Genomic DNA, 13,316 nt, shown 5'->3' on the forward strand with positions numbered 1-13,316 from the left:
GTGTGTGTTGGATTTCTTTTGTATGAAACTAACCTAGAAAAGACAACCCCGGAGTTCACAGAATGTGCTCCAGCTCTATATGGACATTCAAGCTCTGAGTGACTGTATCAAGCTAGCCTGATATTAAACCAAAAAATGTTTACAGTGTGGATATCAGGCCCTCAGTACCAAATGGTTTACTCCTCTGTTTTGTTCATGTGTACTCCAGTGTGGCATGACTTAGACTTATGTCATCATTGAGGCCTATCAAAGCTCCTTAAAAATAATAATAAAAAGGTGATAATAATAATAATAATGACAACAATCAGAACTCTACATCTACATCACTACTCAAAAAGAAGAAAATAATAATTAAAAAAAGAATTAATAGAAATATATTGCATCAGTTACTTTAGTCTTTCTAAAACCTTCTAAAACACACTAGTGCAAGCCATTAACACTAGATTTCCTCTAGCTTTCTGCCCATTTGTATTCACCCTGTGCTGCCCTCACCTTCAGGTGAGGGTTTGATTTGCCTTTCTCTTGAGCATAGCTAGCATTTGTCCTGGTTTTCGCTGAGATGATAGAGTTAATTTTCTTTCTAGTTGCTGGTGTAGTGCTGTGTTTTGTATTTAGTATGAGAATAATGTTGATAACACACTGATGTTTTTAGTTGTTGCTAGGTAGTTGCTGTGTCTACACTAAGTCAAGGACTTTTCAGCTTCTCACACCCTGCCAGATGCACAAGAAGCTGGGAGAGCACAGCCAGGACAGCTGACCCAGACTGGCCAAAGGGATAATCCCAGTCATAGAACGTCATGCTCCCTATATATATAACTGGGGAATCTAGCCGGGAGGTGGGATCACTGCTTGGAAATAACAGTGGACATCAGGTTGTTGGTTTTTTTCTGCATGCGGTGAGCAATTGTGTTTGTGCATCAGTTATTACTATTGTTATTATAATTGTTATTTTCATTACTATTCTTATTATTATTCTCTTCCTTTGTTATCCTATTAAACTGTCTTTATCTCAACCCACAAGTTTTCCTTTTCCTTTCTCCTCCTCATCCCCTTGGGGGACGAGGGGTGAGCAAGTGGCTGCGTGGTGCTTGGTTACCTACTGGAGTAAACCACAACAGAAATTCTGTAACAGGATGCAGAAGGAAGAGAACATAAAATCAAAATAATTTCCGAACATTGATGTGCAGTCAGACTTGCAGTTGTCCACCAAAAAAAAGGAAAAAAAAAAAAAGAAAAAAGAAAAAAGAAATAAAAAAGAAAAAAGAAATAAAAAAGAAAAAAGAAAAAAGGAAAGAGTGGAGGAGAGAATTAATAGGAAAACAGGGAGATATGCATTTTTGTTACATAATTCTTTCTTCTTTATTCTTGAGAAGTCAACCTTTTCTCCCAACTCCTTCTTTTCTTTAGCCACCGAGCCACTGAAAAGACTCCTGAGTTAGGGGTCTCAAAAGTGACAGCAGATAGTCCGACGTTGTAAGATTGCCTCTCTCCTATTTCTGAAACTGTTCATTAAATAAGAGCAGATGTATTAGCTAAATACAGAATTTGTGTAGGTGTGTGTATTTTTCTGTTGCAAACTTATTAGTTATTCATATTTCCTTATTATTTCATGAAATAGTATCATCTGATCAACATTATGCAGTAGATTGTCATGCAAACAGGCTGAGAATTTGCAGCTGCCTCAGCAGCAAGGATTAATCAGACAATTCCAAGATGGGGAGTAAATTTTTCCTGTCATCAGCCTGGTGACAGAAAGGGTGAAGGCTGTGACAGTTGGCAAGGAAGACAAGGAGGCTAGATTCCAGGAGGCAGGCAGTTTATTGTCACACATTTACACTGTTTGATACCAATGCCATTAATATTCTAATCATATCATTATTCGCTCAATTTAAAATAGATAGTACTTAATTCTATTTTATTTTAAATTGGACTTCATCATGAAGATCCTAACAAAAGTGGGCTGTGAGTTACTAGCCCATTAGATTTACAATGAACAATGACATACAATGGATGATTTAGTAGGCATCTATCCATAATCATGAACACATTTTCTGAGGAGATTAATACTTATGCTTTGCCAGTTCCACAGCAAGCAGGTTTTAGGTGACAGTGCCACATATACCTGTCAATACATAGGAGAAAGAAAATGTAACGTTCAGTTGTTGGAAACACTTCAAATGGGAAAACACAAAATGAAGGTTCAGTCACATAAGAAGGCAGATTCTGCACATTTTCCTCCTGGCAAAACACAGTATTTCTTACATTCCTCCACACATGATTGTGTGGACAAGTATCCCCCATCTCCCCTTTGAATCAACTGTAATGCTTATTAGGCTACATATTAAACTAGTTGAATTTGCTTGAAATCTCCCTGCTAAAAAAAGCACAAACTGTGTATTGGGTTTGCGTGGCAATGTTATGGCAGTGGGAAGGCTGCAGGGGTGGCTTTTGTGAGAAGCTGCTAGAAGCTTCCTCCATGTCCAACACAGTCAATGCCAGCCAGCTCCAAGACCAACCCACTGCTGGCCAAGGCTGAGCCCATCAGTCAAACCTGCGCAACTGCAGCCAGGAAAGGAGTGACAAGATGTGAGAGGAACAACCCTGCAGACACCAAGGTCAGTGCAGAAGGAGGGGGAGGAGGTGCTCCAGGCACCAGAGCAGAGATCCCCCTGCAGTCCCTGGAGAAGACCATGGTGAGGCAGGCTGTCCCCCTGCAGCCCATGGAGGTCCATGGTGGAGCAGATATCCACCTGCAGCCCATGGAGGAGCCCACGCCGGCGCAGGCGGAGGCACCTGAAGGAGGCTGTAGCCCGTGGGAAACACACACTGGAGCAGGCTCCTGGCAGGACCTGTGGACCCTTGCAGAGAGGAGCCCATGCTGGAGTGGGTTTGCTGGCAGGACTTGTGACCCCGTGGGGGACCCATGCTGGAGCAGTCCATGAAGAACTGTAGCCCGTGGGAAGGACTCACATTGGAGAAGTTGGTGGAGGACTGTCTCCCGTAAGAGGGACCCCCTGCTGGAGCAGGGGCAGAGTGTGAGGAGTCCTCCCCCTGAGGAGGAAGGAGCGGCAGAGACAACGTGTGATGAACTGACCGTAACCCCCATTCCCCGTCCCCCTGTGCGGCTGGGAGGGAGGAGGAAGAGAAATCAGGAGTAAAGTTAAGCCCAGAAGAAGGAAAGGGTAGGGGGAAAGTGTTTTTAAGATTTGATTTTATTTTTCATTACTTGACTCTGATTCGATTTGATTGTTAATAAATTAAATTAATTTTCCCCAAGTTGAGTCTGTTTTACCCGTGACAATAATTGCTGAGTGATCTCTCCCTGTCCTTATCTCGACCCACGAGCCTTTCATTATATTTTCTCTCCCGTGTCCAGCTGAGGAGGGGAGTGACTGAGTGGCTCTGGTGGGCACCTGGCCTCCAGGCAGGGTTTACCCACTGCAAACGGTATGGTCACTAAAGAGAAAAGTAGAATTTTATACTTCATTGTGTCAAGAACACGTTAATTCATAAACAACAGGATCACATCTGATTTCATGAAGTAATATTTGCCCTCACAGAACAAAGGCTGTTTCTTCCTGGTCGGGGTTAATAAGCCAGATGGTTGGACAGAAAGAAAATTCACGTTTAATCTTGGTATAAATAGCTTAAGTAATCTCACTCTTCAATTATTTTAATCAGCAAATTTTTATTATAAATATCATAATTTTGATCTATTCAGGACATGGGTATACTAGTATTTCTGATCTGTTTTAGCTCATCTGGAGTTTAGCAGTGATCTGAAGGAAAGAGGACCAACTCTAAGTCTCTGCTTACCAAATCACTAATAATTTTATGGAACAGGGCACCACAGCAAATGCTTTACCATCTTAACACATTCTGCAGATTGCTCGCTTGCTCAGACCATTCTGAAAGTTGCTTCACAGGGCCAAACTAAGAAGAACCTCCTCCACTGGTAACCCAGAAAATTTACTGGAACGCAGCAATGTATTGGTAGCATATCTTAATCCACTCTCCTAAGGTAAATTGTTCCCGTCAGGCTCAAGAGAACCTAAAACTCATAGCCTTGTATGTTTGGATAGTTGCCATAAGCATGAGCATTCTTTGCCTCATTGGCCACTTTGCTTCTGAGAATGTGCCATTCTCAAGGGATGAGGCAAGGAATGGCAAACATTTTCTAATGGTTACCTATATCCAGCTGACTAGAACTTGCAGGAGGACCTGAATCCTGCCATTAAGTATTTAGAAAATTAAGTATTTATGCAAGGCAAACTAGATCAGACTTCTTCACATTCTTAGTTTCCAGCGAGGCAGCACTAAATTAGATGTAATGAATTCAAGCATTCATTAAATCAGAAAGGTGAGGCATTTTGCATATATTGTGTTTCAGAATATGTTTTGTGATTTGAGAAATATTTCCCTATTGCCTAAAGTGTATTCAGCATAGACAAGGACACCTTGCTCCATGTACAAACCAATATTTATCTCCCTGCTATATGGAACTTCTAAAGTCACAAGAATGTTCTAAATTTTATTTTTCAGAATGAATAGTAACTGCTGTGCTTGAGATGCAGTCAGTCACCCAAATTCACACTTTCATGACGTGTCATTAAAAATGGTGAAAATAGCCCCAAAAAAAGTAATTGTCTGAATTATTGTTACAAGCACAGTAATTATGATGTTTAATGCAAAAGTTAGAAACATTTTAACTTTAAATTGTATACATAGTCTATTCTAAAGAAAAAAAAACCCCACAATTATCTCACATTCAGGTTGAAATAAATTCAGTTTTCCAAAGTAATTTCTTGCTATCTGGTCTGCTTTAAGTTGCATTTCTGAACTGATTTAATTAACACTTGACAGTTACAGCCTTAACTTGTAGATTTCAGTTATTGTAATTGTGATTCTTCAGGAAAAAAAAAAACCTGTGCAGCTAGATTTAACTCTTCTCCAGATATTAAACAATCTTGAACTTTTTTGTTCAGTTTAGTAGATATTGCATTATATGACAAAAAATTTGTAACAGATTATCAAGATGTGTACTCTTGCTATGTAAGTCTTATTTTTATTTACAGTGGGTTTTATTCTTTTCACTTTAATTGAACATGGCAAAATGTGTTGTAAGCTATTGTTCTAAGTTTGTGAAAGACCATTGTATCCTTAATTATGATTTATTTAATATTTTTTAAATGAAATCTTAACTGAAGAGGAAACAATCACATATGGTAAAAATAGGTTTTCTAGAAATGCTATGTTTTTCCTAGTACACACATAAGCTTAAACATCTGTTTTGATTGTATGTGCTGAATTGTTGATTTTAAAATGTCAAAATGTAACATTTCTTGTTGTGATTGAAAGGATATGCATTTAACTATGATTCAGCATTACTGGTATGATCACAGAAGGAACGTCTTCCTATATTCATCATTTTACCCATGACATCAGCCCTTTGCCTATGAATGCACTAGAAATATTTTTTTAATTAAAATAGCAGATTGTGTATCTGTGTCCATTTGCTACAAATTCTCACATCATTTGCATTTAACCTTTGTGCACTTTTCATGCTTCTCAATATCAACATGTATAGAACGGTACATTTCTGCTGACACAGTAATAACAGAAAACACGAATGTTACTTTTCAGAAGTTTTCTATTTAGAATTATCTGAACTAAAAAGGGAAGAATTGGAATCTTGTGCACTGGCTAGAGATTTCAGATTTCAGGGTTAAGCTGTACATACTACCATCAATCCACAATAAAGATACTTACTGAAGGAAATACCTCTCACCTAATTTTAGTCATCTGTTATGTAAAAGTGTATACCTTAGGTGATATCCTTAGGATTCTGTTAGAGCTAGTGAAAAGAAACAGACATTTTTAGGGTATGATTTATCCACCATGTTAAACGTCTGTATAAGGATAAAATAAATGATACCTTATAAGTGATTCTTTCTCCTCATTAACTATAAAATGAGCCTTGGGTAGCCATTTGAGGTACATACATCTGTGCTACTTCCTAAGTTCAACAAAATATATTGTAACCTAAATGTCAGTAAGACATTTTAAGAAATTAGCATAACTTAGAATAATATCACTGGTAATATTCCATCTTCACTGTCTATTGATTCACTAGTAAATAATTTCAGTGTATATTAGCATTTTTTTCAGTTCAATTTCTGATACAGCCACAAATAAAATGAGGCTTAATTCTTTATCCTTCCCTCTCTATTTTCAGGAGAAAGTTTGGGGGGAAAAGGGATTTGCAGTGACTCCAATGTTGGCCAGAACTACAATTGTAAACATCGTAATGTTTATTGCTTGTGAGCTTCACTTGCCTAAAGATAAACAAGGATATCCATTTAAGTTGCCCAAATGTATCCTTCTTGTTCTCAAGATGTTGTTCCAGGAACAAGTGTGTTTCCTGTGGCACATCTTCAGCCCTTTAGAGATGTCTTGAACATCCTAATAAAGCTCAGATAACATTAGATACCGAGATATAAGGTAACTGATTTGAGTCCTAAATACCATGTTCACACATTTATCACAGTCAACACAGTCAATGGAGTCACTTAGTTACTCAGTTGGCTGGCTCAGATTCCACTGTCTGTAATAACCAGATCTGCACTGACTGTGTAGGAGAATAAGAACTTAACACTGTCTGTAGACAATCTAGCCCTCAATTCCAACCCAAGGGCTGTAGTCAGATGCACAAACATAAGCATCTAGAGATCTTTTAGAAGCCTTAGATTATCCAGCTTGTTTCCACAAAGCTGGCATATATGATCTGGACAAATGGGATATCAAATTTTCATTAACAAGAAAAAAAGTCAGGGTAATCTTTGACACTATTCAAGAATTTATGCTCTCAGAAACTTCACCTTCAGTCCTTCTTTAAAAAAACCAGGAATTTCATAAAAACATATTTTCAAAATTTCAGGAAAAGCATGAAAATTCATTTCAAATGTATACTGAATGACTAAATGTCATTGAGGTTGACTTTGCCTGGCTGCCAGACAATCAACCCAGTCGCTCTCTCACTCCCCTTCCTCAACAGGACAGGGGGAGAAAATAAGATGAAAAAGCACGTGGGTCGAGATAAAGACAGGGAGATCACCTACCAATTACCATCATGGGCAAAACAGACTTGACTTGGGGAAAATTAATTTAATTTCTTGCCAATTAAAATAGACATGCACAGTAAGAAACAAAGACAAGAACTACACCACCTTCCCACCAGCCCCTCCCTGCCCTTTTTTCCCAGGCTGAATTTCACTCTCTCACTCGTGACCCTTCTACCTTCCCCCAGCCCAGCAGCAATGAGTGATGGGGAATGGGGGTGCGGGCAGTTCATAAAACAGTTCCTCTCTGGGGCTCCTTTCTCCTCACACTTTTTCTCTGCTCCAGTGTGGTCCTTACCCACAGGCTGCACGGGAATCTCTGCTCTGGCACCTGGAGTACCTCCTCCTCCTCCTTTTTCTCCCAACTTGCTGTCTGCAGGGCTGCTTCTCTCACATTTTCCTCCCTCCTCTCTCTGGAACCAGCTGTGTCCGGCACGGGGCAGCCCCGGCCTCTCCTCACAGAGGGCCCTGCAGCCCCCACTGCTGCCAGCGCCGGGGCACCTGCACCCAATATATTAAAAAATGAGAAGCCAATACTATTTCAGTCATTTTCAGAAAACTATGATTTTGAAAAACTGCCTCACTGTAAAGCTTTTTTTGGCATAACAGTAGTGAAAATATCCCTGTAAAGTCGATGATGCCTGATAAGCCTAAAAATCTGTTGTTATAAAGATGCAAGTGAAAATACTTTTGTATGTTACTTAGATGAATTTCCCTTTGTAATATTTTTAAATACATGCTGTAAGCTTTTGTTTGTTTAGATTGGTCTGAAAGGTAGTGAGTGCATGTGGGACATCTTGTGAAGCACATCTGAGGAGGCATGGATTTGAAAAGTGGAAAAGAATAAAAGAATAAGGTAGAAAATTGTTAACTTGAAATGTTCATATATCAGACTGCAAATTTTTCTTTACCTTAACTGAAGGCTCTGTGTTTGAATGGTCTTAGCCTTCTAAGATTCACTGTTTTCATATTTTTAAGGGGTTTTTTTCCTTTTTTTTTTCTTTTTACATGGAAACAGAGAGTGCTGTATAATAATTTTGTGCTGGAGCTGAAGCTTCAGGTAATACAGTAAACATGTATTCATCTACAATTAAAAAATGTGACATTTGTATATAGCTACAGAAAATCTAAGGGGTTTTTTTCAGCAGAAAACTGTCAAAGTCTTCTGCACATAAAAATTTTGCAGGTATGCAATATAAATGTCACAGCTAACTATAAATGATGGACAACTAAAACATCCCGAGAAATTGACTGGATGAGCTGTATAAGAGTAGCAATATATTGACCTTCTTAATGTCTAAACATCATGATAAGAAAGTTGGCAGTGAATGAGAAAGTAAGAGCAATGTATTGAAAATTCAGTACATGAGAAATGAGAATGACAAAAAGTTCCCAAATCAGGACATGCAAATGCTAAAGTGTATGCAGAACTCAGAGAATTTGCATTGAGTGGAAGTGATGTTGCTATTTTGATTGTCCCTACTGCATAGCGGGTGATTACTTCATGACAGAGAAGAATGATCCTTCTCTCTCTCATCTCTCTAGGTAGTTACATAGCTGTCATCACTTCAGTACATGAATGTAGTTTCCTTTTCCTTCATTTATACAACACATCATTTATCTACTTTATGTACCCCATTTAGAACTCCTTGCAGGAAGTCTCCATGACAACTTTTGGTTGCAATTAGTTTCTATGAAGTTAATTTCAAAAGTTATAAGACATCCAAGTTTCTCTTGGATTTTCTCACAACCAGTTTCCTTTAGGATACTAAGATGCTCTTACAGAAAAATATTAGTGCAATGTTCACGAGTCTGAGGCTATTCATTATAACTTTTGGCAATAGAAGAAAACTGATAAGTGGATAGTTAGAAGATGTAAAATTGTTGTCATTGACAGATGTTTGCTGTTTCATTTCACAATGAATCAGACATAAAAAGGGTAATAACAATAAAGATTTTAACAATTTTAACAATAACAATTTTCAAAAGTCAGTCTCAAAATTCTAATATACTGATAGAACACCTAAGAAAAAAGGAAAGTTAATAGTAATCATAACCATTTTCCATTACTGAACTAAATTAGGTCATGGGTAGATATCATACTAGTCACTCTTGGGAATGATCAAGGTAAGTTCAATGTAATAGAATTTACTATGCATTAAAGAATTCACTGGTTTTAATATTACACATTACTTTATGGTCCTTTTTCAAATCCTATATCAATTCATTCTCTTGTGAAAGTCCACTGGTTTCAATAAACTTTTACAGCTTATGTGAAAAATTATGACAGTAACAAAGGCACCACTCCTTACACTTTTAATATTATACTTTTAAAACTCAAGACCTCCAATTTTATTGTCATTTAATAGTCCAAAAGTGTATTCTCATTTGAGTAAGACCCTCTGAATTTCCCTGTGATGGTATGAGACTGTAGGTAATATATTTTCTGCATTATTATAAAAATTTACTACCTACAGCTATCAGAGAAATTACAGTACTGAACAATTAAGTTTTACTTCACATTCAGGCTTTGTTCTGCTGTTTATCAGCCCTGGTAACAAACCAAAGTTAATCCAATTGCAAACACATAATTTATCAACAACAACTAGAAGCAGCATGCTTCATATAAATGAAAATGTTTGTTCAGTGGTATTGTTTTTAAGCATTTGCTATTCTAGCAATTAATCCTCTCTCCAGCTTTGTCAAAACCACAGTAGATATCATGGTTTCATCAAGGTTTCCTTCAGGGTTTCTTTTCCTACAATTATTAAACATTAGTTTATGCATTCTCCTCAGGTCCTATTTATTTAAACAGGAATTGTGTTTTCCCAATGAAGTCAAAAGTAAAAGTATATATGTGTACATATATTTATATACTGTTTATACATATGACATTCAGTAAAACTTCAGAATGTTAAAAACTAGAATTTGTGACTGGACTAAGGGAAAAAAAAGGCACCTTTTAAAATTTATTAGTATGAAAATGAAGAAAACCTTTTTGATTAAGCCACAATAATTTAAAAAACCTAGGTGTGCTGGTCTCAGGGGGTAAGCAACCTGCAGTTTTCTTGTACACTGTCTTTCAACTGTTAAACTGTATACAAATTTGCAGCTGCCAAGTGTCAAGTCATTGATTTTCCTCCCTACTAGGCAACAGCTGCTCTGCTCACTCTTCAGAAATTCTCCTCTCCAGATGACATTGGGAGTGTAACAAGAGACTTCATTAATGATGAAATAAAGCCATGAACTACTCCAAGAAAATGTCCCCAAAATAAACTTTTAGTAGAAATGTACAAATGAACCACAGAAGACATTGGTGGGAGCAAATGTGGTACTTACCTGGAGTCCTGTCATATGAATATCAATTTTCTAATATACTCTCTGTTACACAAATACTTACTTTGTCTAAAATAAAGACAGATTCTTCAGATACTGTGTTCACTCTTCTTTTGAATCTTAAACAATATTACTAATACTGTTCCCTAAAATGGCAAGAATGATCTGTGACCTGTTAACTGAAGAATTAAAAAAAAATAAAAAAATGTTGACAACACATACAGCTCCAAGGAGTAGATTTACTCTGGTAAAGACTCTAGTCAAATGGTAGATTTTGTTGCTAAACATGCAGCTAATTTTTTTAGCCTTTTTATAAAAATTCAAGATTAATCCTACCTAAATAGGTAGGATCATGCCTAGGTTGGCTAGTTTTTCTCAGGACAGTTTGGTTCATGCCTAAACTTACAACTTCCTCAATCAATTGTGGTGGGTTGACCCTGGCTGGGGGCCAGGTGCCCACCAGAGCCGCTCTGTCACTGCCCTCCTTCACTAGACAGGGGAGAAAAGGTATAATGAAACACTTATGGGTCGAGATAAGGACAGGGAGAGATCACTTGTCAGTTATTGTCACAGGCAAACTCAACTTAGAGGAAAATTAATCTAAATTATTACCAAGCAAAACAGAGTAGAGCAATGAGAAATAAAATCAAATCTTAAAACACCTCCCCCCACACCTCCCATCTTCCCAGAATTAACTTTACTCACGGTTTCTACCTCCTCCCCCCTCAGCAGCACAGGGGGACGAGGAATGGGGGTTACGGTCAGTTCATCACATGTTGTCTCTGCCGCTTCTTCATCCTCAGGGGGAGGACTCCTCACACTCTGCCCCTGCTCCAGCGTGGGGTCCCTCCCATGGGAGACAGTCCTCCACCAACCTCTCTGACGTGAGTCCTTCCCACGGGCTGCAGTTCTTCACAAACTGCTCCAGCATGGGTGCCCCACGGGGTCACAAGTCCAGCCAGCAAACCTGCTCCAGCATGGGCTCCTCTCTGTCCATGGGGCCACAGGTCCTGCAGGAGCTGGCTCCAGCGTGGGCTTCCCACGGGGTCACAGCCTCCTTCAGGTGCCTCCACCTGCTCCGGCATGGGGTCCTCCATGGGCTGCAGGTGGAATCTCTACACCCCCTCATCCTCCCTCCATGGGCTGCAGGGGGACAGCCTGCTTCACCATGGTCTTCTCTAGGGGCTGCAGGGGAATCTTGCTCCAGCACCTGGAGCACCTCCTCCCCCTCCTTCTGCACTGACCTTGGTGTCTGCATGGTTTCTCACATCTTCTCACTCCTCTCTCCGGCTGCAAAAGCTTCCCAAGGTTGTTTTTTTCTGCTTAACTGTGTTACCCTAGAGGTGCTACCACCGTGTCTGGCGGCCTTGGCCAGCGGCAGGTCCATCTTGGAGCCGGCTGGCATTGGCTCTGTCAGACACAGGGGAAGCTTCTAGCAGCTTCTCATGGAAGCCACCCCTGTAGCTCCTCCACTACGAAAACCTTGCCACACAAACCTAATACATCAATGTAAACAGTATTTTCTTCGGATGTGAAAGATTTTATGATTTGTTTAATTAGCAGCCAGTTGGTCTCCAATGGAAATTAAAAGGACAGTTTAAAACAATAATAAAACTTATATTGCCATATTATTTAATATATTGATAGAAGTCCACCCTTTTACCAAAATATTCCAAAACTTGAATGCTTCAAACAGTAGTAAGACTGAGGCAAGTTTATCAAATGAAATAGGGATTATAAGTTTCCAAATAGTTGTGTCTATTATTCTTTAATTAATAATGAACCGCAAAAATCTGTTCCCAGTTAAAAACAAAAACAAAGTCAAACCAATGCTCATTCTGAAAATGAGGAAAAAGAAAAAGAGAAAGAAAGAGGGAAAAATAAAACCCCAGAAATCTAAAGCAAACATCTGTGTTCATCAACACAGGTAGAGAAAATGAAGATGTTAAGTAGCAACGTCCGTATCCTGATATGCGATTACTTCTTCCAATGTTTATTCTTCCTTTTTTACCTAAAATTGTTTCCTGAAAGTCTTTTCTCATGGCATTTCCAAAAGTATTGATACAAGGCTCTAAATATCAGTTTATAGAAATGAAGTTTCCATAGAAAAGAGATTATTTAATTTGATTCAATTTTCCTGTTCTATTCTGTGTTCTTTTGTATTTTACGGTGTTTCAGTATGAGAAATAATCTTGACTTGTATATAAAAAACCCCTATGTTATCTGGTCAAAATTTCCTGGAATCTGTTCCTATCCATCTCTTCCATTTGTAATTTACATCAAGGATTTTCAGGCTGATAGATACCTCATCACATTAAAGTAAAATGTCCAAAGGTCTGAAATTAATAATGCACAGTTTCTGTGCATATGTTGCCATCCTATTTTATTGCAATGCAACATATATGAAGGTTTCAGATGAAAGCGTTATTATATTATAAAAGTCTATATTAGCTTTTCTTTTTTTCTTCTTTTTTCTTTTTTTCATAACAGATCTTTAAGATTGTATTGGGTCTGGCTGAGCTGGAGTTAGTTTTCCCCCCAGCAGCCCTCACAGTGCTGTGCTGTGCGTTGGTAGCCAGCAAGGTGTTGGTAACACACCGGTGTTTTGGCTGCTGCTGAGCAGTGCTGGCACAGCACCAAGGCTGTCTCGACAACACTTCTCCCGACACCATTAGGCTGGGGGTGGGCAAGATCTTGGGAGGGGACACAGCCAGGAGAGCTGACCCAAACTGACCAAAGGGATATTCCATACCATATGGTGTCTGCTCAGCAATAAAAGCTGAGAGATAGGGGGAGGAACTGGAGGGGGGCATTTGTTTCTCTTCTGGAGCAACTGCTATGCATGCTGAAGCCCTGCCTCCT

General features: G+C 38.8%; 1 long non-coding RNA gene across 1 annotated transcript; it reads left to right on the plus strand.

Annotated features, from left to right (window-relative positions):
• The first annotated feature begins 856 nt into the window (after positions 1-856).
• Positions 857-10,519, plus strand: LOC142600159 (uncharacterized). Its single transcript, XR_012833613.1, has 3 exons — positions 857-896; positions 6,236-6,501; positions 10,269-10,519. It is a non-coding gene; the product is annotated as an uncharacterized LOC142600159 (long non-coding RNA).
• The last annotated feature ends 2,797 nt before the right edge of the window (positions 10,520-13,316 follow it).

This window comes from Balearica regulorum, chromosome 1 (assembly GCF_011004875.1).
Source record: "Balearica regulorum gibbericeps isolate bBalReg1 chromosome 1, bBalReg1.pri, whole genome shotgun sequence".
Lineage (NCBI taxonomy): Eukaryota > Metazoa > Chordata > Aves > Gruiformes > Gruidae > Balearica > Balearica regulorum.